We start from the raw sequence: 22,279 nt of genomic DNA on the forward strand, positions 1-22,279 counted from the left end.
ACTGGCACGAGGAGAGTCACAACAACATTCTGGTTGGTTCCCGTTTTTCTCCCCTTTCTTCCATGGACCACCAAGAGCAACCCAATCCTTTCCGGAGTACAGTGCTCTGATTTCTGTTCTCTGATTTGTTGTTATTACTTGATTTTTAATACAAGACCTTATTTAGTAGCCCAGGCTGGCCCAGAACTGGATACATAGTCCAGGATGGCCTGGAACTTGCAACCTCCTGAGGGCTGGGATGATATGCCTGTACCACCATCTTAGTCAGGGGTTCCATTGCTGTGAAGAGACACCATGGCCACAGAAACTCTTATAAAGGAAAACATTTAATTGAGTAGCTTACAGTTCAGAGGTTTAGTCCATTATCATCATGGTGGAACATGGTGGCATGCAGACAGACATGATGCTGGATCTGAGAGTCTTAAATCTTGATAGGCAGGCAACAGAAATTGAACTGTCTCACTGGGTGTAGCTTGAGCATAGGAAACCTCAAAGCCCATCCCCACAGTGACACACTTCCTCTAACAAGGCCACACCTACTCCAAAAAGGCCACACCTCCTAATAGTGCCACTCCCTTTGAGCTTATGGGGGCCAATTACATTTAAACTACCACAGCTACCAACCTCAACAGATAATTTTGCGACAATTAATTTTAATAAGGACAATTATTATTATTTGCTGTGCTGGAGATCTAACCCAGGACCTTGTGAATGCCATGCAAGTGCTCTAGACCCAGGCCACACCCCCAGCTCACCACTGATGGATTCTAGAAGCACTCATCTGTTGAGACAGACCTTCCTCTCACTAGGGGACTCTAGGCAGGGGCTCTACCACTGAACCACACCCCAGCCCCTCACTGGGGGATTCTAGGCAGGGGCTCTACCACTGAGCCACACCCCAGCCCCTCACTGGGGGATTCTAGGCAGGGCTCTACCACTGAGTCACACCCCAGCACCTCACTGGGGGATTCTAGGCAGGGGCTCTACCACTGAGCCACACCCCAGCCCCTCACTGGGGGATTCTAGGCAGGGGCTCTACCACTGAGCCACACCCCAGCCCCTCACTGGGGGATTCTAGGCAGGGGCTCTACCACTGAGCCACAACCCAGCCCCTCACTGGGGGATTCTAGGCAGGGCTCTACCACTGAGCCACAACCCAGCCCCTCACTGAGGGATTCTAAGCAGGGGCTCTACCACTGAGCCACAACCCAGCCCCTCACTGAGGGATTCTAGGCAGGGGCTCTACCACTGAGCCACACCCCAGCCCCTCACTGGGGGATTCTAGGCAGGGGCTCTACCACTGATCAATGACCCCAACCCTCGCCCTGGATCTTCTCATTGTTTTAGGACTCAACACTCAGTTTCCCCTGAGTTTCCAAACACAGTGAGAATCATCAGTCTTGGCCACTTAGCCATGTTACCTTCAGTTCTAAGCAGAAGACAGGAGTCTCCAATGGCAGACAAGGTAGCTATGGGGGAAAAAAAGATGTCAACCCAGAACTGGAGCAAGGGGTTCGCCTGTAGTCTGTAGCTAAAACCTCTCCCCTTCTTCCCTCTCTGTTGAGAGGCATCTGGACCTCCTCCGCAGCTCCAGGGAGCTTAGGCTGTGAACTCACCAGGCCATCCAATGAAAGTGGCTTTTACCTTAGTTGGGATGCAAAAAGATGTGTTTGCCACAAATCTTCTGGTGGAGACACACATATCAGAACCCGCAAGCACGCAGAGGGCTTCATGCCTGGGCTTTGCAATGCGTCTCCACCTCCCGTGCTGCAGAGGCTGAGCCTGACTTTCAAAAAAAGGGCACTGCAGCCCTTACCAAATCTCAGGAGGAAAACTCACTGCTGGTTCCTTCCAGGGACCCCGGCCTCCTTCAGGGATTCCTCTCAGGGGAAGAAAAAACACAAAAATGTGCAGAGTGTCAAAGGCACACAGCGTTGTTGATTCCTCTCGGTGTCTGCCTGAATATTAGATGCAAATAAGTGCTAATAAGTACAGTTGGAAAAGCTAATGGAAAAACCGCCCTTCCCAGGAGGATTGCTGTACACAGGGCAGCCACAATGGCCCGACTAGCTGTGCTCACCGGTCACAGGGAAGCCTGCATGGACCGGCTCTAGGGAAATAAAGCCTGAGAAACCTTGTTCCATGAAAGCAGCTGCTGTCCAAAGCCTCCTCCCGCTTTGTGGCTAGGCTGGGGATGGAAGCTCCCATCATCTCCTTACTGGCCAATGTGTGTGTGTTTACCCTGCACACACAACACCTGCACGAGGGTAGGTGTGTGGGGGCATGTGTGTGTATTTACCCTCCAAAGGGTGCACACTACTGAAGAGGTTCTGAGACTAAATTCCTGGGTTAGTTCAGGCCCAATTGCAGATGTGGAGCTCACTGGCAACCATCCAGTCGAGCTGTGGCAGGGACACAGGTGGGGTGACAGGCTGGAGGTGGAGGGCCTGTAAAGCCCTGGGGACTGCAGCAGAGGCTGGTTGGAAGGCAGGTGGCTTTCTCCCCAGTCCCCTCCGCTGTTTCCAACTCTTCTCAGCTCTGACAGTGTTTGGATGTAGGCTGATGTTTAGACCATTCTTCCTGACTTGTGAGTCCTGCCCCTCACATCCATCTCTCTCAATCTGAACTTGACTGAGGGGACACATATTTGCACCTTCCTTCCCACACAAGTAACCGCTGCAGCCAGAGGAGCAGTATAGGTCACAGCAGAGCCCCGAGCCTCAGACCATCTTGAGCTCCAAGGAGGGTACTCTGGCATGCTGTGGGATAATGCTTTTGTACACTGGTTTAATAAAATGCTGATTGGCCAGTAGCCAGGCAGGAAATAAGGGCAGGATAAGCAGACAAGGAGAATTCTGGGAAGAGGAAGGCTGAGTCAGTAGATGCCAGCCTGCAGTCCAGGGAGCAGCATGCAATGGCACACAGGTAAAGCCACAGAACACGTGGCAACATATAGATGAACAGAAATGGGCTGAGTTTAAGTGTAAGAGCTAGTCAGTAGTAAGCCTGAGCTAATAGCTGAGCAGTTTTAATTAATATAAGCCTCTGTGTGTTTCCTTGGGTCTGAGTGGCTGCAGACCGGGAAGACCACAGGAAAACTTCCAGCTACACTGGCATGAACCCATTCCACTTGGAAAATGGCACACCTGGGCTCAATCCTGACTCCACCACCATCCAAGCTTGCTGACACTAACAACTTGGTGGTGTCCTGACCTGTTTCCTCATATGAAAGGTAAGAATAATAGAACATACTAAGTTGTTGCAAAAATAAGAGACAAAGGGAAGCTGGGTGTGGCAGTATGTCAATGGATTTTCTTTGTGCTGCCAGCTCACAAATAATGACACAGAGAATTAGTATTAATTATGAAAGCTTGGTCTATAGCGTAGGCTTGTTCCCAACTAGCTCTTATAACTTAACCCATTTCTATTAATCTACATTTTACCATGTGTCTCTTTAACCTCTCTTTCATTCTGTATGTCAACCTCCCCCCATGTCTCATTGTGGTGTTTCTCTTTCTCCTGAGTATCTCCTCCTACTTCCTCTCTCTGCCCGGAAGTCCCACCTATACCTCCTGCCTAGCTATTGGCGGCTCAGCTCTTTATTAAACCAATCAGAAGGTGCCTTGGCAAAGGCACATCTTCACAGTATAATCATATATTCCTCAACAGTGGTACATGCCGGAAAAGCCAGCACTTGGAGGTTGATAAATGAAGAGCATGATGTTCATGGTCAGCTTGGACTACACGGCAAGTCTAAGGCTAGCCTGGGCTATAGCCAGAGAACCTATCTCAAAAACAGAAGCAAAACAAAAACGATGGGATATGCTTATCTGTCGTCTCACCTGCCCTGGTGGCAGTCCTTGGATAATTTGAGCTTAACTGAGGCCGTTGAAGAGGCCCCAAGACCACTCAGGCCTTCCAGGAGCTCCAGTGTTAGGGGCCCCTGACGGTGCTCAGGAGTGGCTCGGCTCCTTACCATGGCCGCCACACCCTTATCTGGTCACTCAAGGTCCACAGGTCCATTTCAGGCCCTAACTCATCACCCATCTGCGTCAGCTGGATGGAGTTAGGCTGACCACCCAAACAACAAATCATCTCAGGGAGGGGACCTCTATTCTGTTTTGCTGGAAGCTTCTATGCGTTTTGTCTCGTTTTTCAATTTCATTCTGTGTGTGCCTTCAAGACTGGGTGCACAGCTGGTCTTTCCTCCTACTGCCCCCTGCAGGTCGGGGCTCCTCTTCTGGGGGTGGGGTTGGGGGGAAGCAAGGATTTGAATCCACAGCCCTGGAAATGAGTCCCCGTTCCATCCTGTGCTGTGTGGCTGTGGACCGGTGTGGATGGAGATGGCTTGCTTGCTTCAGCTTTCAGGCTGGTGCCAGGCGGACCCTTAAAAATGAAGTTCACAAACGAGAATCCGTGTCATTGGGTACTTGTGGTTAACTACAGACCCCGAAATTCGGGGGTGAGTGCCAAGAAGAGACAAGGCCTTTATTGAATTCCACGAGGACTGGAGTCTGGGAACCTACCTAAATCTTATGTACATCAATCCCTTTGCAAGCCCTGCGCCCCCGCAGTGTTGGGGCTAGAACAAGCGACCCGGCCTGCTGGCGCCTTTTCTTTTTCCCCAGGTCAGCATGGGGTTACTCGGTGCCACCGCCGGGGCAGTGGCAGCTAAGAAGCTGCGGAGTGGAGCCAAGCGGCAGACCAGAGTCCAGCACTGGGGATCCCCGAGCCGGGCGCAGCCGGCGCCAATCCCGCCCCACCCCCCGCGGCCGCACGACCGCGCCCAGCGGCATCTCCTTCTGAGCGCGCGGCCAGTGGGGCCGCGGGAGCCGCAGAGCGCGCGTGGGTGTGGCGCCCGTGAGCTCCCGGGAGGGCTGAGCGATCAGGGAAGAGATTTCCCCTTTCTTTGCCCCGCCACCCCGGTAGCCGCTTTCCACCGTGGGGCGGGGCCCGGACTGGGGGCGGGGCGCCGGGCGGGCGCGGCGCTATTTCCAGCCTCGCCGGAGGCTTCGCTCGCACTTCGCTGGGAGCCTTCCCGGCGCTGGCGCTGGACCCGGATCCGGTGGTACCGTGGGGAGGAGACAGGACCGGGTGGTGGCGGCGGAGACAGGGGACGCAACCAGTGCCTGGGACCCAATAGGAGCACGCCGCCGCAACCTCTCCCGCGTTCTCCGGCCGCCGACTCCACGCCAATCGCCTACTCCCGACACCTAGGACTACACGGAGAAGGAGACGCAGCCCGGCCCGAGCTGGAGCGGAGATCCTACTTGCTTCCCAAGCTCCTGGGAAGAGGATTCTCCTGCCGCCAAGAACCGCGCCGGACCGGAGGAACCCGTGGCCTGGAGAGCGCCGGCCGCTCCAGGTGAGTGCCTGCGCCCCAAATCATCCTGTCCCCTCCCTGTGCCGGATGCTCACCCGAAGGGATGCCCCAGGGAACCCTTGAGTGAACCCGGGACCGCTCTGAGTGCAAACCTTGCCGCTCGACATGGATCGGAGTCCCAAGCTGCAGGTGCTGATGGGGCGTGTGGTGCTTGGGTCTGGCGGTACTTTGGGGACCGGCCCCCACGAGCGGGAACTTTAATTAGACTTTCGATCCTGGTTTTCTCCGCGCCTGGGAACTGCCTCATTCTCTCTCCTAAGGCTCTCCCGGAGGAACCTTTGCTCCTCCTCCTAGACCTGGATGCTGGGTGCGTGGAGGCAGCTTTGGGAGCTGAGCGGCGAGCGCCCCAGGGCTCGGCTGGAGCGTCCAGGGCGCCGAGGCTTTGGCGTGCGCTTGGAACTGGGACTTATGGGTCAGTTAGAGCCAGCAGGGCGAAAGGGGAAGTTATTGGCGACCTTGGCTTCCTACCGGGAGGCGTAAGGTATCTGTGCGCTCCATCGCGCGCATCTCCTCCCCGCAACTCTCTAGGGCCCCGGCCTGTTTTGTGCTCCTGGCGAGTGTGCGTGCGTCAGTGATCGCAGGGAGGTGTGTGCTTGCGTGTGTCCCAGAGTGCGGGAGTTGGAGCCTCCGGCGGCTCGGGGTAGAGGGCGGCGAGATGATCCTTTTTGCGGTGGGACGGAGCCCAGCTCTAGCGGCGGCTGCAACTCCAGCTCCTGAGCTTTAGGGCTGCTTTGGCTTCGCGGAAGGCCGGCTTGGCTAGGCGAAGGTGCGTTCCCGGGTTTGGGCAAGGCCAGAGGTGGCGCTTGGGCATGAAGTGACCTCTCTTTATTTCCCGCGCAGGACTCCAGACCCTAACTTCAGTTGTACATCTTGTCTCTGGGTCCTGCGGCCCTCACCTGGCCTAGAACAGTCGGGGGTGGGGTGGGGGGTGGGGTGGGGTGGCTGTGTCCAGTGTTGCAGGCATACAGGTCGGATCTTGGAACACTCTGTCCTGCAGCCATTTCGGCATCACCCGTGTCTCTGAGTCTCTGAGCCGCCTCCCAGCAGGACCCTAAGCTTGATTGACTCTAAGGGGAACAGGCTTCTGGAGCTCTGTTTCTCTGGATGTAGCCAGGCAGCAGGCCACAATAGAGACTCAGTTGGGGCAAGGGCAGCTCTAGGTGGTAGGGGTGAGTGAAGGAGGGAAGGCAGATTAACTCTTTCCCCACCTTCCTCCAGGACCACAGGCATGAGCTTCCTCCACCAAGTCCACTTTTTTGAGGGTTCGCCTTTACCTTTGACTGGTGGGTCTTAAGACACAAAGAACTCTTTTAAAAAAAATTTCCTACCCCCACCGTGTCTCCTGAGCCTGTCACTCCCCTAAAAGGACTGTTGGAAAGATGAGGGAGGGTCGGTGGTTCTCGTGGAAGACCCTCTTTCTTTCCTTTTTGAGGCAGAGTCCAGCCCAAACTGGCTTGGAACTCATGACCTCAACCTGCCGAGTGCAGGAATTACAGGTGCACACCATCATGCCCTACAGGACATTCTCTTTTTAATCCAGCCACCCCACCACCTACAGGCAGATGGGGTGCTGGACCTCTTGAGGAGAGTGGAAACATGTTCTGGAGGCTTCGGCAGATTGGCCTCTGTAAAGTGACACACAGAGAGGTGCTGTTCAGACCCTGAAAAGACAGTCAAAATAGGGTGATCAATAATCCAATGGCATTTGAACACGGCAAACCTCAAAGCCTGACCCCATCCCATCATTTGGAAGAGTCACCATGGGACACATGAATGGTCAACTTATTTATTCATTTACCCGGAATCCGACTTGGTGGGAGTGAATTATGTTTCCCTGGTATTGATTTTTGTTTTTGTTTTTTTTTAAGACCCCAAATTTAAAAAGTCAAGGCTTTCTCAAAGTAAGGTCAAGGATTAATTATTTATAGAGAGACATCAATCAGCCGGGGAGGGGGGTGTGCTCATTTATAAATTCCCTGAGTGGGCAAAATGAAATCTGTTTTTCTCTGGCTCCAGCCGGGAGAGGAGAGCTGGCTTGTTGGACGGAGGATGCTTTGTAACTCAGCCTGCTGGTGGAGATGCCTTTTCCATCTCGAAGCTGGAATATCACTTGGGAAATTTTATGCATATTTGCTGTGTTTCCGTAATGAACATTTACTGATTATGGAGTATCAAGGGAATTTGATTTTTTAAACATTTATTCAAATCTCTGTTTATGTAAGCTAATAAGTCTGAGAAAGTTCAGTTAACAACCCCACCCCCCACCCCCACCCCCCGGTGGTTGGGTAAGTATGCTTGGCAGACACATCTCAGAATTTGCCTTCCATTCACTTCCAACAGGGAAAGTCAGATTTCTCTGATTGGAAATACGGTGCTGGCTGCTTCCCTGTACTTTACTCTGAGTTGGTGCCAGACGCTGCTTTTTGTGGTTTTGCTGATGGAGGAGAGGTTGGCGCTCAGAGCTGTGATTGCTGTTTTGCTGGTGTATGGGGTCGGAGAAAGCTGCCGTAGCCGCTGGGAGTGCTGATGGGGGCAGACAGGGAAGGTGTGGTCACCAGCTCACTTGTCTGCCTCTTGCCTACACTGACCTGGAGTCTGACACCCGTTTTAGCGCCCACACATCCCCACCACTCCGATTTGCCTTGTGTGGCAGCTACAACAGTTGGTAAACAACTACCCGGCCCTGTGTTAATCAGAAGGTAATGAGTCCTCTAAGAGGAGCATTATATAATGCTGGTCCGAGGAGGTCAAGACGGCGCTGCAGAGGGACAGCCAAAAATAAAGTAGATGAGTAAAGATGCTCCGCCTGTGTGCATAGGTGGCATCGGCATCAGGACGTCGGCTGGAGGTGGGCAGCCTTCGTGTGACACTGTGGCACCCAGAGGCTCCTGGGCGCTTTGTCCTTGCAGTCGATTTCTAGATTTGTCTGGCTTCAGGGCCGCTGTGTCTTTTCCCTCCCAAGAAAAAGCTGCCCAGGAATAGACGTGACTCACTGGTAACCTGGGGACGGCTTCCTGAGCTCAGGAGGCAGAGGATAGGACGACACGGGCTTGCTTACTTGCTGGCTGTGGCAGAGGATGTGAATTACACATCGGTAGTGTAAGAAGCTGTGACTTCTACCCTCTGCGAAAGTACCTGTCGTTTGTGCTCTGATGCTGGACTCGGTGGGACTTGATCATGAGTGGTTAGGAATTCAGAGAGAGGAACAGTTAACGCTGTCAGGAAACCAGGGGAGGCTGTGTCCTGGGGGCAACAGCCAGAAGCAGCCCTGGCCCTGCTCTCACAGAGTACCCGATCTGGGCCCAGGGCTAGGGGTATCAGCTGCCTCCCCAGGCAGGCAGGATGGGGTTTCCATTCTTACTTCCCACCTGGGAGGCCCCACTTCCGGGGAACTAGCACTTCAGGAGGTCTGTTGACAGTGAAGGTATGGTATCCTTTTCCTGCCAAGCCTGGCTGGCTTTAGTGGGTGACGTTTATTTGAACTAAACTATAATTGTCATGGCTGAAACCTGGGTCCAATGACTCTTGTGTCACACTCCCAGGGCCGGCTCCCAGGCCACTCCCCTTCACTCCGCCACCAGTGAGTGTTTGTTGGGTGTGTACTGGATGTCTGTCACTGCCAGGTCCTGGAGACAAGGTGAGCAAAGGCAGCATCCATCGCTCCATCGTAGGCTAGGCAAAGGCATCGTTAGAGACAACCAGTGCCCGCGGGAGTCTAGGCTTGAGAAAGGTGGGAAGGGCACGCCCAGGTCGTTTCCTCACAGCACTGGACCCGTGTGTGCGAAGCGAGTGCTCTATCAGAGCTGTGACCCCAACAGGAATAGTCAGGTTTATGAGCCCTGCGAGAGAGTGAGCTGACTTAGACTGAGGGAAGGAGTGGCTGCTGTGTACCAGGCGGAAGGGATAGGGCGTGGGGAGGAGCTGGGGGAAGACCAGGCATGGGCAGTAAGTAGCCTGCACAGTGGTCCCTGCTGAAGGAATATATGAGAAGGTTCTGATCACTAGCTATGAGAAGACCTCTGTGTGCCGCTGATGGATGAAGGAGAGGGCCAGAGGTGGCTGGAGATGCGACAACATGGTGCCTAGAGACCGAGTGCACTTGGATTTTATTCAGCTAACTGCTGTGGGTAGGGAGGCCTGTGGGAAGGGAGAGGCCATGACCCTGGAGATACCGAACCTCGGTTCCAAAGGAATTGGTTTGGGAGGGGACATGGTGAGATGGTTGAGATGAGGCTTGTGGGACCCTGGTGAGAAGTCTTGGTTATTGAGACAGAGATCCCCCAGGATCCTGAGCTCCTGTCTACTCCGGGACTGGGTGGTCCAATGGCTGGCTGTGCAGCCAGGTCTCTGCAGTACTTTCCCAGCCCGGCTCCCTCCCACCCCACCATACTTGTCAGTTTGGTTATCGGCTGCTGTGAGAAAACACCAAGACTAAAAACCCGTGGAGAGGCAAGGGTTGAATTCGTCTTACATTTCTCACAGTCCGTTATGGAGAGAAATCAGGACAGGAACTCAAGCAGGGATCTGGAGGCAGGGACTGAAGCACAGACCGTGAAGACCCCTGCTCACTGACTCACCCCCTCCGCTCAAGGTCAGCTGCTTTTCTTATATCTCCTAGGACCATCTGCACAGGGTGGCCCCACCCACAGCGGGCCAGACTCTTCCACATCAATCATTCATCAAGAAAAGGGCCTTGAAAGAGAGGTGGCTCAGTGGTTAAGAACACTGATTCATGTTCCAGAGGACCTAGGTTCAATTCCCAGGCCATCAGTGTTTGATCACGCCAAGATAAAACAATAAAAATAAATAAATAAATAAAAGGAAGAAGAAAATGGCCTTGAAGACATGCCTACAGGCTAATCTGATGGAGGCATCCTCTCAATAAAGGTTCCCTCTTCCCAGATGACTCCAGCTGTGTCAAGTTGACAAACAAAACAAAACTAACCAGAGCATTTTGAGCAACTTTCTCTCTGTGGTCATTAAAAAACAAACAAAACAAAACGCATAGTAGGCACCTGGTGAGTGACAGCCTGGAGCCCTCGGAGGGCCAGACAGAGCACTATTCTTTTCTTTCTGTGACTGACACCACCTCTCTGCTGAACTAGCCTCACTCGGGACACGCCTGCCCCCAGGGCACTGGAGCAAGGCTTCAGCCACCTGCCTGCTCTGTCCTGTGTGCTGGCCACTTGCAGGCCTCGGATGCCCACTTCTTCTGGAGTTGGTCGCCTGCTGCCCACCCCCCATGCCCACTCAGCTTCCCGGTCCTCCAGTAGTTACTTCACCTGCCCTGTAGTTGATCTAACCTGGCACTTGGCTGGCATCTGCCCCAGAAACTCCTCCTCATGTCCCTCTCTTCCCTCCCCACCCCCCATCACACTGTTCCTGCTTCCATCCCTTTGAGAGGCTCTGCCCCAGGCTGAGAGCTCCCCCACTCCTTCTGAAGTCTCAGTCTTCTCAGGCCGTCTGCAGCTCAGGGACCCGGCTTCTCCACGGACAGCATCCCTGTCCCCCAGACTTCCGTCATCCCCTTCCAGAGCTGGGGTGGGGGAAAGCAGGCCTGTGAGTCACTTACTTCCTGGTGTGCCCATGCTGCTGGCTGCAGGCCTGGTTGCCGAGCTGCAGGCAACAGCCCAGGTCGCTGTCACCTTGTCCTCACTCTGTCTGGGCCAGAGCCAGCTGCTTCCAAGCTGGGCCAGCCTTGGGGATGAGAGCGATGACAGGCAAGGAGAGGGTCTGGGCGGTACAGTTTCATGCTTTGTAACCCCTGGCCTCTCTGAGGCTCTTTGCTGGAAGGTAGGCTCTTCTCCCTCACTCTCTCTGTAGTGAGTTCCCTGTGGCTGTCTGCAGCTTGCTCAAGGCTTTCTGTTGAGGCTGGCCTGACCCTCTTCTGCTGTGACTGCTAGCTGTCTATATACCACTGGGCATGCCCAGATACCCATCAGCGGGGAGGTGACAGAGCAGGGTCCCTTTGCCAGCATTCTCTACCCTAGGCTCAGATTGACTCATGCTCAACAGACAAGTCATACCCATCTTCGAAGCCGTCTCTTTTGGGGGGCTGACTCATCTGTCTGGACAAGATTCATCTGCCCAGCCTTGTGAGTACTGAGACCTTCCTCCAGCTTTGTTGGGGGGCAGTGTGCTTCCTGTATTACTGGTGGGGTAAGGGAAGGAGACGGTACCTGCAGGGAGCATCTCGGCATCCTGCAAATACCGACCAAGGTCCTTCTATGTGTGCGGCCCCATACCTCGCCTCGGGGAAGCTGGGCCCATGTACTCAGGCCACAGGGCCACAGAGTTCCTAATGTTGCTCTTTCCTGCTGTGTCAGCCATGAAGAGATAGGTCTGGAGGAGGCACCCAGTGACTGCTGGCTGGCAGGCCTAGAGACCTAGGCTTTCAGTCTGTCTATACCGGTGGAGTCGTTGTGTGGCACAGTCTGTCTACACTGGCTGCATTAGTGTTTGATATAGGCAGTGTGTCTACTTTGTAGAGCCAGTGTGTGGTACATGTGGTCTGTGTACCTTGGTTGAGTCTTGCAAGTTAGCACTGCATTTAGTCTGTCTGCCCACTCTCCAGGGCCTTTGAACAGAGCTCAGGGAGCTCAGACTCTCTAGCTTCAACAGCGTTCTTGGCAACCAGGCTCTGCCCAGGCCCAGACTTCCTTTCAGACCCCAGCCTGGATGTGCCAGTTGTCTTTGTCTTCCAGGGTTTAGGTGGTTAATCCCAGTGGGCAGTGTGGTCTGTCTACACTGTTGGGAACCAGTGTGTGAAGCAGGTAGTCTTTCTGCACAGGTTGAGCCAGTATGCTTGGCAGGGACTCTGTCTACACTTGTTGAGTTCCCAGTTTATGGTACACCACTTGTTTACACTGGGGGAACCCAGCTCACACTGAAGTCTGTCTGTACCACTGGCCAATGGGTACATCATTGAGTCATTCCAAACTGTTTGAGTCGGTGTTCAAAGCAGGCACTGGCTACCTTGGTGGAGTTCAGCACGTGATCCAGGCAGAATGCCACCCTGCTTGAGACAGTGGGGGACATGGTCAGCCTCAGGCTTGCTGGGACCAGTGTTCTGGGTTTCTCTAGAAACCTCTGCCCACTCCCGAGCAACTCTCTCCCTTCCAAGGATACCTCCCTACCTTTCCTCCAACAAATACCTGGGTCCAATGTGGGTCCCATTCCCTAGGGACGGTTCCCATGTCTGTAAATCCTTTCAGCAGAGGCTGCCTGCTGTCCATGGTCAGTCTACCTCCACCATCCTTCATGGCAGCCACTCACACATCTTTATCCCTGGAAACTCATTTAGCGTGGGTTCTGCCTTGGTGTTCATAGTAAATTGAGTTTCTCCTGCTTGGGTCCCTCTTGCTGTTTTCTGCTTAGATTTGGGGTCTCGTGAGGTTTGGCTTCATCTGCAAATCTAATTTCATGACCATTCATCCCGTGAAAGCACACTTTATGCCTATTATTTAACTCTTCCCCATTTCCTTTTCCATGAATTAATATGTCAACAGACAACCATGACAACCCCATACACCCCTCACTCCACCCTAGGGGGCCCCCTCTGGGTTGTAACTGAAGCTGGTATGCAGAGTCAAGCTGGTTCGAATCTTAGCTTTGTCCCTTAGTCATTGTGTGGGCTAGGGACTTGGTGTCTTCATCAGTAAAATGAGAATAATGATGGACTCCACCTCCTAGAGGTAAGTCTAGCAGCTTTTGGCAAAGCGACAGCTGCTGCTATTTATTGTCCTTTGTGTTTGGTCTCTTAGCCTAACATAATGGTCAGGGATCTAAACTGATAATGTGAAGATTTGGGGCGGAGCATGCAGCACCTCTGCCAGTATCCCTCAAGTCTTTATTTTAAAGGAATTGTGTGTGTGTGTGTGTGTGTGTGTGTGTGTGTGTGTGAGTGTACCATGTGTGTGCAGATGCCCAAGGAAACTAAAAGAGCATCTGATTCCCTGGAGCTGCTGTAGGCAGTTGCTAGCTGCCTGTGTGGGTGCTGGGAATCGAACCTGGGTCTTCTGGAAGGGCCCCAAGCACTCTCAACTGCTGAGCCATCTCTCCATCCCCAAATCTTTTTAAAATGGTTTCCCAATGATACAGTGATGTGTTTCACAGGTGCATTTTAAAGCCTTTTATTCCAGTTACAGCAAGCATACACAGAAGTGAGTGGGTCATTGGCGGGCAATGTAGCAACTGTCTGAGGGCCGCTCAGGCCCGTGTTCCCAGCACCGGGCAGGAATCAGTATACGGCTAACATACACCTCAGAGCTTCCCTTTGACCTACTCCAGTCACTCCCCTTCACCACATGTGACTGATGGCACAGGTCTGTTTTCCTTCATCTTAAGCTGGACAGATGTGGACTTACAGCCTATGTACATGTGTGACTGGGTCAGCATCGTGTTTAAGAGATTCATCTGCAGTGTGTGTCTTTGCTGTTTTTCCATTCTGATTATTCTCTAGGGCTCCCACTGCGGTTTGCACGAGTGTCCACCAGAGGCCCACGTTAGGAAGGCTTTGTTCTTAAGGTGATACTAATTGGGAAGTTTTGCAAACCATTAAGAGATGGGGTGTTTTGGGAGATCTTTAGGTTACCATTCAGGGCATCCCTGAAAAGAGATTGTGGAACCATACTGGTCATCTCTTTCTCGCTGCTTCTTGGCTCCGTGACGTATCCAGTCACTGGCACTGGCACCCTCACCAGAACCCCAAAGCATTTGGGGCCACCTGATCATGCATTGAAAACTCTAGGATCATGAGCTAAAACTCCGTTTTCTTTTTACAAAGCCTCATCTGCTTTGTGGTGGCAGCAAGGAGCTGATGGTTACCGTTCCACGTGTGGATATACTCTGATTTACTCACTCATGCTCCTGTTGATTGACATTTAGGTTGTTCAGAGTTTTTGATTATTGCAAACCATATTGTACATGTTTTTGCATGTGTTTCTTGGGTACATATACATATTTCTGAGAAGCTTGGACTTAAGAGTCTCTAGATTAGGGGAATGCATCTTTTTTGGGAACTGCAGGCAGGTTTCTAAAGTGGTCATTCACCCAGGCATGGAGTTGCACACCTGTAAATCCCTGCACTTGGGAAGCTAAGGCCAGAGGATCATGAACTCAAGACCAGCCCAAACTTCCTAGTGAGACCGTTGCGTGTGCATGCGTGCGTGTGTGTGTGATTGTACCACCTTATACCACCTTATTCTCCTCAACAGTTATGTGTAAGGGTTCTGGTCACTCCACATTCTTTCCAGCACTGTGTGTGGTTGGCTTTTGTCATTTTAGCTATCCTGTGACTACGTAAAGCTATCACACTGTGCTCTTAATTTGATTTCTCAGATGACTAATAGAGTTTCTTTTTTGCTCAGGATATTTTGAAACTGAAAACATTCTTCAACAAATCTTAAAATTCACTCCCACCCCCAGATGATAAGATTCTTAAATGTCTGTATAGGTGCATATGATTCCTTTCCGGGGAAGTTTGAATCTGCTCTTCTAGAAGGCGGAGATGGAGGAGTCTGGAGTTTCTGTATGAGAGTGGAAACTATAACAGACACCATGAACTTTGAGTCTGCCCTGTGGGACTCATGTTCACTCCTGTGTTTCAGTGTCCAAGACACCCTAGCACAAAGTAAGGTCCCTTGGCAGTCCAATGATGAAGACCCACATGATGAAGAGCTGCCCATTGGTCTTCCTAGCCCCTCCTACCTACCTGACTCAACAGGAATTTGGTAGTATAGTGAGCTGCCCTGCTAAGGATTCCAGAAGTTGGGTCTGCTGTCTCTAGAAGATATCTTGTGCTACAATGGAGCAGCAGACATGCTTACCCAGTGCTTGCTATAAGCAACAACCATTGAAGAGTACCATTCCTTAGCTGGGCCTGGTACATGGTCCTGTAATCCCAGACATTCCAGAAGCTGAGGCAGGAGGATCACAAGTTCATGGCCTATTTGAGGTACAGAGTGAGTACAAAGCCAGCTTGGGGAACTTAATTTGACCCTGTCTCAAAAAAAAAAGTCTGGGAGTATAGCCCAGTGGTGCAGGCAGGAGGTAGTTTCCCTCGCCTAGAATCCAGCACTGAGGGGCTCCATGGTAGAGCACTTGCCTAGCATGTGTTAGGTTCCATTCCTTCATCTCCATCCTCAATTGGTGTACTATCTGTTGGGTCCCCATGCCCCGTCAAAAGCATGTTCCCTGTGTGTGTTATGGGCTCCTCGGCTTTCAGCGATAGCTTTCCGTAGCTGACATGCTTTCCAGTCGAGTGGAAGCAGAAGCTTGTTCTAATAAAGCACCTCAATGGATGCTGCCACCACTTGACCATAACAATGCCTTCTGCCTTTGGCTGCATCTGGTCCACTTCCTTCCAGTCTGATGGAAGTCTTTGGAAAGCAATGTGGCTGGGCGATGAGAGCCCTGGGTCAGAGTCCTTGGGATGAATATGTTGTTCTTTGTGTTCCTGTTATTCTCAGGGAAGGGAGTAGACACACAGCTCGGGTGCAGCTGACAGAGTGATGGGGTGTCTAAGGTTTGACAGAGTGGGTAAGGGATTCTAGCTGGGGCAGCTTGGCTGACCTCAAGACAGAGAGACCACACCTCCCCGATCAATTGGTGTGAGCCCACCCCTGAGCATCAGCAACAAGAAGTCCACGGGACAAAGACACTGGGTGCCCAAGAGACACAAATACATAAGATTCGTTAGAGGATTCTAGAGGGTTTTCTGGAAGAAGCCAACTTGAGATTCTGTATCTCCAAGGCAAAGAGGTAAGAACTCTCCATCTTGGTACTGGGAGAAATTCTCTCCAAGGTTCGGGATCACCGGGCACACATTCTGTGTGAGCCAAATACAAGTCACTTTAAAACAGGACAGCAAATGACTCTGTGACACACACACATTGTTTATGTGATGAGTAGGCGGGTGTGAAGATGGAGGAGCTAAAAATGGTTTGGGAAAACAACACTTTTTTTTCTTTGGTAGGAAGGCAGATTAGGGAGGTTTATGGTCTTCTGTGATAACTAATATGAAAGGTTTATCAACACTTAAAAAAAAAAGCCTGACGTTTTTTGCGAAATTGATTTGAAGACTTGGCAGATTTGAGGAATCATTCAGTAACATTTTTACGGGTCGATGCTAATTTGATTCTGCCGACCGGCGCGACGCGCCAATTTACTGCCAGACCAGCATTAAGCACGGACCTTCCGTGCGAGTTTTATAGGCAGACAGCTCATAAAGATGTGTGCTTGACAAGTATTCTGCCTCTCTTAGGATGTAGAGTATGAAGTGTTTATCAAAAACCACCTAAATCGACCCTGCTTTGGACTCGTAAACAACCTGGGGACTTCAGTCTCATACTTCATTCAGTATTTCATGTCTCATCACTCCAGATCCTGGTATGTGTGTGCCGGGAGCCTTTGTCTCCAAAAGCCACCTCCAGACACATGACAAATTCCGGGGGAGGGGGATCGGATGTTCTGAAGGATGGCTTTGGAAACAGTCTCCTGCACATAACCACCCATGACCGTGCTTCGCTCAGGGCCCTCAGCACAGCCTCTCTGGGAGGGCTGAAATGTCGCCTCTTAAACAGCTCCCATCTCCAAAGGTTCCTGGGGAGAAATCAAAGGTTACCAGGTATGGTGGCACAAGTCTGACGCCCACCTGGGCCACCTTGTGAGACACTTTTTTAAAGAAGAAGGGCAAGGGAGGAAGAAGAGGAGAATGAGAAGGAGAAGAAGAAAGAGGTAGAGAATAGCGAGAGTGCAGAGTCTGCATCTGAAATAAACTTTGGCCCCAAGGACATACATTTTTGCTTTCATTTTTATTTCCTGGGCTTCTCTGCGATGGATTATGGGTGCTGCCCACTCTCTCTTTGCCTAAGTACAACTGTTTGAGCCTCACCACAGAGGCTCTCCGAAGCTTTGTTCAGTACGCCAGAAAGTGTTTAACAATAAAAATGATCAAAACTGCCCTTCTTTAATCTCAGACTCCAGAGACAGAGGCAGGTGGATCTCTGTGAGTTCTTGGCCAGCCTCGTCTACATAGCAAGTTCCAGGCCAGTCAAAGATACATTGAGAGACCTTATCTTACCAAAACCCTCAACTGACCAACAAAGCCAAACCAAAACAGACCCGTATTTTACAGGTGAAAACCACTGTTGATATTTCCCACAAAGAGGACGTGGCTGTGCACACTTTCTCTTTCTCCCCCTTCTGGAGTGTCTGCCCCAACCAGTGTTAATTGCCCTTAGCTTAAATGAAGAAGATTGCAGGAGGGTGGGGAGCGGATAGACCTTCATCAGCGCAAAGCCTCCTGGGCCTCTGTCAGGGGAAAATCTGATCTTGGGCAAATGTCAAGGTGTCTTTTTGAAATCTGTGTTACGGTATCAGCTCGTCGTGGGCATAAGGCTTCATCTGGATTTCATAAATATTGTATGGGACTCCATCATTGCCACCTTGGTCAGCCTAAGAACACAACAGCATCCCCCCCTTGAGAGAGAGAGGGGGGGGAGAGAGAGAGAATCCTCATCGCCAGTGTAATCCATTGCTGAGTTGTCATGAAAAGCCAATTGGTGATATTTCAATCACAATGTCGCTGTAACAAATTCCATTCAGATTCCTCGGAAGAGAGTTAAGGCTTCACCCCGCTGCTGGGAGAATGAAGGCTAAATGTAGCTTCCTGGGGCCCTGGCAGCCATCCAGGCTTTGTAATTTATACTTCTCCTTCCTGGCTCTCCAAGTGACCTTGGAACCTCTGTGCTGCTAGATTTCTCAGGTTCACGGGGTGCTTTCCATCCCGCGGAGCGAGCCCTCCCAGGCCCACCCGTCCTGAGGGAGTTTAGAGAAGGGATGACTAGACACCCCCCAAGCGCGTGGCTGGCGACGGCGGCAAGATTGTTTGTTGCTGCTGACCTTTCGGCTAAAATGGATGTCAGCTGCGCAACGGTCAAACGCCGTGCTGAAAGGTGGCTTGCGGGTGACAGGAGTCTCTCTCCTAGCCCCAGCCGCCGGCAGGTAACCCTGGAAGAACAAGGCGCGGGTGTGGGGGACGGGCAGCAGTGTGCAGTTACACTCTCATCAGCTATTTTTGGTTGAGGAATAAACAAAGTGACCCCAAACTGCTGCCGTACAGAATCTAGCATGGGAGTGGCGTGTAAGAAAGATTAATGTACAATTAAAACCCGTGTATGGGTAAATTACAGGGTGACAGCTATCTAATGCAAACACCGCATCCGTGTAATTAAGAGGAGCTACAGGCTTCCCAGGATCCGTTAGCTAAGGAAGTGCTGGGGGCTGTCTGTGTGTGCAGGGGTGGAGGCTCCTCCCCAGCGGGCGCTGCGTGGGGGCCAGGTGGAGGCAGCAGGTGGGGGCAGTCTGGGGTACATAGGAATTAGCCTGCCCCTCTGGTCTCCAAGCACATCCAGCTTTCTCCAAACTGCTCTGACCTCTGTCTCCCTCCTCACCTTTGCCTCCAAGGCAGTGAGAACCCTTGAATATCTTTTTTTAAACTGTTTTTAATTTCTCCTGCTTTGTCAGCTTTTTAAGAGATATGTTACATTATGTGGAAATTGGATGCTAACAAGATTTGTATGAATAAATTAGACTCTTAACTTTTTATGTTATTACAAAATTGAAATGGACTCTAATGACAGTCAGAATTAATGTTCTGTTTCAAATAAACGCTGGGGATGTGACTGCGTCTGCAGTGCGGTCCCCCATAGCCCTTCCTAGGTGGCCTTGCCTGAAGCAGTCACCTCTAGCCTCCTCCCAGAGGGGTGGCCCCCTTGCCTTCCCTATGGAACTCCCCGCCCATGCATGGGTTGGGAACATGTTATTTTCTGTTTAGATCTTTGGGTCCAGGCCCTCGAGGGGCTGCTGGGAATAGCTGCTGAGGCTCCCAATGGCATCTGTAGGGAGAACTGGCCTGGACTTCGGGTCATACCCTGACCTGTAGGCAGATGCCCTCTATTAGGATGATGCTTCCAGCCACCAGCTGTAAGGTCTTGAATGGGCTCTCTTCTGTCCATTCTCCTCAAGGCCCTCAGTTGTCTTTGGTCTATATCCCAAAGTTTCCAGGGAACCTAACCTCGACCCCGGGAATATTGGGGTTTCTCTTTCTGGGTCCTCCTTGGCTGAGGTCAGCATCCTCGAGGACCTAACGGTGACTTTGGTATCACTGTGATGAGCTTCCTGACATTGACAAATGGAAAGAGGAAGGAAATATTGTCTCATGACTCAGTGGAGTCAGTCCATGCTCAACTGACCCCATGAGTTAGGCAGAGCACTGTCACAGTAGTGAGGACACTTCACGGAGGACAGGAAGGGGCCAGGGCAAGATATAGCCCCTAAGTACATATTCCAGGAGTCCTGGGAGATGGCTTAATGGCTGAAATGCTTGTTCTTGACTCCCAAGGACCTGAGTTCAAATCCCTGGTATCCACGTAAAAGAGCTGATCTCTGACCCCAGTGTAGATAGGGGATAGGAAACAGGTAGGCCACAGGGGCTTGCTGTGAGCCAGTCTAACTGACCTGGTTGTCTCTAGGCTAAGCCAGAGATCTTGGCTCAAAAAACAAAGTAGAGAGATGGGGAAATGTCCTAGTGGATAAAACACCTACCCTATAGTGTGAGGACTGGAATTCAGATCCCAGAACCTCCATAGTGGCCACCTGTGATCCCAGCACCCATGAGGTAGAGACAGAGGATCCATGGGGCAGGCTGGCTAGTGAGACTGGCCCAAATCTGTGAGCCCAGTGTTCAGTGAGAGACTCTGCACCAATATCTAAGGTAAGGTACAGAGTGATTGAGAAAGACCAGATGTTGACTCTAGGCCATCTCACACATGTACACACATATGAGCCCCCAAACATGCGCGCGCATGCATGCACACACACACACACACACACACACACACACACCCCAACCTAAAGTGGTGTAGTGGTTTGAGTGAGAAATGCCCCCTACAGTATTGGGCGTTTGAACACATGGTCCTCAGTTGGTGATGCTGTTTGGGAAGGTTAAGGCTGTGCAGCCTCTCTGGAGGAAGCACATTGCTGGGGGCAGGATTTGAGAGCAGAAAGCCTTACCTACTTCCAGTTTGCTCCCTCTGCTTCCTGCTGTTGGTTGAAGATGTGAACTCTCATCTTCCTGCTTCTGCAGCCATGCTGGTTGATTTCAGCCACGAGTCCCCACCGTGATGGACTCTTACCCTCTAGACTCATAAGCCAAAATAAACTCTTTCTTCTACAAGTTGCTTGTGGTCCTGGGGTTTTATCATAGAAACAGGAAAGTAGCTAAAATGGGTGACGAGCAATAAAACAAGACACTAAGTGTCAACTTCGGGCCTCCATACACACATGAATGAGTGAGCATACTGCCACACATATGCACACACTCTTACATACACACACACACACACACACACACACACACACTACACTCCAGTGACCTGCTTCCCATAACGGCATACCACCTTCTCCCTGTCTTCACCTCTCAATAATGCCATCCTATTATAAACCCAATATGAGACTATTCATTGATTAGGTCAGCACCCTCATTATCGTAGTGTCTCTGAAAATGCTGTTGCAGACAACTCCAAGATGGGCTTTGCTAATTGACTAGGAGCTTCTTAACGTGGCCGAGGCAACTATTAAGATTAACTATCGGTCCAGGATCTTTCTTTCTGCTCTGGGTCCCCTCCAGCTGAGTTCTGGAGTTAGGGTACTGGACAGGATTTGGGAAGTGGCGGGGCTGCAGAGCTCCCACATGTCTTAAGTTGCCGTCACACAGCTAGGAGTGGGCCAGGCCCCGCCCCCCCGGAACTGAGAAAGCAGACGTCAGTCAGAGGGATTTTTCTGCTAAGGGGCAGGTCTTAGGGGCTGGGACGGGTTCTGCTTCCCACAGCTGAGGAGGGTGGGAGGGAAGGGGGTCCTACCAAGGTGGGGAGAAGGGACATGGGCAGCTCAGGTACTCAGGGGCTGGGACATCTGTAGTAGATTATGCAGCCCGGAATCGGGGGTGGTCAGCACAAGGGGAAGTACAGCTGCCATTAAGAAGGAAATGGGGAACCAGGGTAGGCAAGCATTTGAATACTAATTGCTATACAGAATGGGTCAGGGTGTAGCTTAGTGGTAGATCTCATGCTTAGTGAGCCAGTGGCTCTGGATTCAACCCCAAGGACTACCTAAAATAAAACTATAAACAAAAGAGCATGTAGTGTGTGTGTGTGTGTGTGTGTGTGTGTGTGTGTGTGTGTGTGTGTGTGTGTGCATGCGCTCATGTGGGTGCATGTGGGTGCACATGTGTGCAGGCCAGAGACTGACACTAGTTGTCTTCCATTGCTCTTCACCTTCAGTTGTGAGACTGGGTGTCTGGCCAATTCAGATAGATGGGCTGACCAAAGAGCCCCTGTAGCTAGAGTATTCCTGCCTCGCCCACAGTCAGGACAAATCTCTGTCACCCGCCAGTCCCACAGCCGCTCAGACCCAACCAAGTAAACACAGAGACTTATATTGCTTACAAACTGTATGGCCGTGGCAGGCTTCTTGCTAACTGTTCTTATAGCTTAAATTCATCCATTTCCATAAATCTATACCTTGCCACGTGGCTCGTGGCTTACTGGCGTCTTCACATGCTGCTTGTCATGGCAGCAGCTGGCAGTGACTCCTTCTGCCTTTCTGTTCTTTCTTTCTCCTCTCTGTTAGTCCCGCCTATACTTCCTGCCTAGCCATTGGCCAATCAGTGTTTTATTTATTGACCAATAAGAGCAACACATTTGCCATACAGACCATCCCACAGCAAGCCCCCAGGGTCTCCCCACTGATGCAACTGCAGGCTTGAGCCTCTGCTCCACCTGACTTTTTACATGGGTGCTGAGGATCGAACTCAGATCCTCAAGTGTAACTGAC

General features: G+C 51.6%; 1 protein-coding gene across 1 annotated transcript in view; it reads left to right on the forward strand.

Annotated features, from left to right (window-relative positions):
- Positions 1-4,980: 4,980 nt before the first annotated feature.
- Positions 4,981-22,279, forward strand: part of Chst8 (carbohydrate sulfotransferase 8) — a 128,282-nt gene continuing 110,983 nt past the window's right edge. The window contains exon 1 of the mRNA XM_028877781.2: positions 4,981-5,365. The gene's annotated coding sequence lies outside the window, so the exon portion shown is untranslated. The remainder of the gene's footprint in view (positions 5,366-22,279) is intronic.

Source organism: Peromyscus leucopus, chromosome 1 (genome assembly GCF_004664715.2).
Source record: "Peromyscus leucopus breed LL Stock chromosome 1, UCI_PerLeu_2.1, whole genome shotgun sequence".
Taxonomy (NCBI): Eukaryota; Metazoa; Chordata; class Mammalia; order Rodentia; family Cricetidae; genus Peromyscus; species Peromyscus leucopus.